Here is a 4,014-nt window from a genome sequence, read left to right on the forward strand (position 1 = left end):
TTTTCTGGTCCAATGGCTTTGTCAAAATGTCTGCAACCTGTTCCTGAGTCCTGCAACGTTGTAAGACAATTTCTCCATTGCTTACCAATTCCTTGATGTAATGAAACCTTGTGTCAATGTGTTTCGTTCTCTTATGAAACACGAAATTATTGGATAATGCAATAGCTGAGCTATTGTCACAAAAAAACACTGTTCCTTTTGCCTGCTCTTGGCATAAGCTCCTCAACATTCTCATCCACACTGCTTGACATGCTGCTGCTGTAGCTGCCACATATTCAGCCTCTGCTGTAGACAGTGCTACAATAGGCTGTTTCTTAGAAGCTCATGAAATAGCTCCTGAACCCATGTGAAAAACATAACCAGATGTGCTTTTCCGATCATCTACACTTCTAGCCCAATCACTATCATTGTATCCAACTAAATCTGAACATTCTGAGACAGTGTATAAAATGCCAAATCTTTTTGTACCTTTAACATACATCAGAATTCTTTTTTCTGCCTGCCAATGTGCTTCTTTTGGCCTCTCCATGAATTTGGAAATTAAACTAACAACAAACATTATATCTGGCCTAGTTGCAGTTAAATACATTAGGCTACCAACTATGCTCTTGTACAAGCTAGGATCAAAATCCTTGCTACTGTCCTCTTTGTTGAGTTTTAATCCCATCACTGTGGGAGTGATTGCTGCCTTGTTGTCCTGCATGTTAAATCTGCCCAACACTTCATTTACATATTTTGCTTGTGAGATAAAAATTTCATTTTCATTTTGATCTACTTCTATTGCTAAGAAGTATCTCAGCAAACCCATGTCATTCATCTCAAATTCTTCTTTCATGACTGATTTAAAGTTTTTAATGAGGTAGTCATCATTACCTGTAAAAATCACATCATCAACATACAACACTACAATTAAAATATTACCATCCTTTTCTTTGATGTAGAGAGTGGGTTCTCCCTCACACTTCTCAAATCCTTTTTCCAGTAGATAGAAATCTATCCTACTGTACCATGCTCTTGGTGCTTGCTTCAGCCCATAAAGAGCTTTCTTCAATCTGCACACTTTGTGCTCTTGGCCTTTTTTCTCATAGCCTAGAGGTTGTTCAATATAAACCTCTTCCTTTAACACTCCATTTAGGAATGTTGACTTCACGTCCATTTGCTAAACTTTCCACTTGTTTTGTGCTGCTATGGACATCACTGCTCTCACGGTTTCCATTCTAGCAACCGGTGCGAAAGTTCATCATAGTCTCTCCCATACTGCTGCTTGTATCCCTTGACAACCAGCCTTGCTTTGTGTCTTTCTATTTTGCCTTCAACATTGCTCTTGGTCTTGTAGACCCATTTAACTCCAATGACTTCTTTACCTTTTGGTAGCTCAACTAAATCCCATGTCTTGTTTCTTTCTATGGCATTCATCTCCTCATTCATAGCTTCTATCCATTTCTTATCTTTAATTGCATCTTCGAAATGAATAGGGTCATCAACATGACAATACAAAGCAAACAAGGAATTCATTCCTTCATCATAAATATCACTTAAATTTCTGAATTTCTTACCTCTTTCATTTGGTGTGCAAGTACTTGAAGAAGCACTTGAATTTCCTCCTTGTGGTGTGCAAGGAGAAGCACTTTCATTTCTCCTCAAGGGTGTCCCTTGCTGTCCTTGTGTTGGCGCTGCTGTTTGGGGATGTATTTCAGCCATCTCCTCATCATCTTCATCATGAGACAAACAGTTTTTAACATTCAATTTTTTCTCTATGCTTTCATCCCAAGCTTCCTCCTCAATGAACTATTCATCTCTGCTCACAAAAAACTTCTTGGTAGATGGGATATACAACCTGTAAGCTTTGGATTCCTCACTGTATCCAATGAAAATACATTTCTCCCCTTTGCTTTCCAACTTCTTCCTTAGCTGATCTGGAATGTGTGCATAAGCCACACATCCAAAAACTTTCATGTGGGTGACTCCTTGCTTTCTCCCACTCCATGCTTCTTCCGGCACTTTATTCATCACTGCTTTTGTAGGACACCTATTCAAAATATATACTGCACAGTGTACAGCTTCAGCCCAATAATCATTTGGCAAATGCTTTGCCTTTAACATACTCCTCGCCATATCCATGATTGTCCTATTCTTCCTTTCAGCAACTCCATTTTGCTGCGGGGTGTACCTAGCTGTAAATTGCTTATGAATTCCATTTTCTCTACAAAACCATAGGAATTCTTTGGAGATATACTCACCTCCTCTATCAGTTCTTAGAACTTTGATATGCAGCCCGCTTTGGTTTTCTACAAGTGCTTTGAAATTTCGAAATTTTTGAAACACTTCACTTTTTTTCTTCAGGAAGTAAGCCCAAGTCTTTCTGGTAAAATCATCAATGAATGTTAGAAAATATTGGCTGCCTGCTAGTGATGGAGTTCGAATTGGTCCACATAAATCTGAGTGGACAATTTCTAAGGGTGCTTTTGCCCTGCTGCTTTTCCTTGATGGAAAACTTTCTCTGTGTTGTTTCCCCAAGATACAACCTTCACAAAGGTTGTCTGGTTTCTCTATCAATGGTAATCCTCTTACCATTCCTTTTCTACTCAACAAGTTAAGACCTCCAAAGTTGAGATGTCCAAATCTCAAGTGCCACAACCAATTTTCATCCTTTGGTACGCTTTGGAAGGCCTCTTGAGTAACTGCTGCAATTACTTCTTTATTTTTCAAATCTGCCCTTATTCTGAGAGGGAACATCCTGTTCCTCGTCATCTTCACTTCAGCAATACATCGTTTGCTAGGTGCTCTATCCATGATGGTGCATACATCATTCACAAAGAAGACATTGTAACCCTTTTGAACAAACTGTCCAATACTTAAGAGGTTACACCTCATTCTAGGAACATAATAGACATCTGCTATGGTTTTCTTTTCACCTTTCTTTGTAAATATTTTTACTTCTCCTTTTCCCATAACAGAAATTTTACTATCAGTCCCAAGTGTGACTTGTGATTTCATGTTTTGATCTAAAGCAGAAAACAGGGCTATGTTTCCTGTCATATGGTTGCTGCAACCGGAGTCTAGAAACCATATATCTTCACTATTTGTTTCAGCCATATTACAAGCTAACAGCACACTATCTTGGCTGATATTTTCTCTAGTGATATTTGCACTTGATCTATTAGTCATATTATGCTACTTCTTCCTACATTCGTTGGCATAGTGCTCATATTTTTTACAGTAATAACATTAGACATTGGATTTTTCATACCTTTGTCCTTGAGCATGATGTTGTCCACTTTGTTGGCTGTTGCCTTGGCCTTGGTTCTGATTTGGATTGTTGCCCCTTCCTTGAGCATTTACTGGACTGTTCCTTCCACCTCTGTTTTGGCTTCTGCCTCTTCCTCTCTTGCTTCCTCTGCCTTGAACTCTTCCTCTTCCAAAGGACATCTGGGTCTTGAAGGCTTGCTCTAGAGATGAGTTTTCATTTTTACTCAACCTCTGCTCATGTGTTATCAGTGATACATGAAGTTCATCAACTGAAAAGTTTGAGAGATCCTTTGTCTCTTCTATGGTGGTGACAATCACATCAAACTTTGAGAGTAGGACCCTCAATATTTTCTCCACAATCCTCCTTTCTTCAAGAACTTCTCCATGAGTCCTTATCTGTGTGACCAAACCAATTACATGTGTGAAGAATGAGTCAATATTGTCTGACTCCTTCATGCACAGATTCTCAAAATCTCTCCTCAACAATTGTAGTTTTGTTGTCTTCACTTTCTCCATGCCTTGATAGGCTGTCTTGAGAGTTTGTCATGCTTCTTTGGATGTCTTAGCTGCTGCTATCCTTGGAAACACACTCTGGTCCACTGCTTGATACAAAAATACAAGGGCTTTTGAATCCTTCTTCCTATTTCTCTTCAACAGATCCTTCCCTGCCTGAGTTAATCTATTAAACTCATTTTCATCTGCTGGTTCTTCAAAACCATCCTCAACTAATTCCCATAAATCTTGAGAAGCAAACAGGGCTCTCAT

The sequence above is a fragment of the Pinus tabuliformis genome, chromosome 3_2 (genome assembly GCF_031772625.1).
Source record: "Pinus tabuliformis cultivar Carrire ecotype Pingquan chromosome 3_2, CPIR1, whole genome shotgun sequence".
NCBI lineage: Eukaryota > Viridiplantae > Streptophyta > Pinopsida > Pinales > Pinaceae > Pinus > Pinus tabuliformis.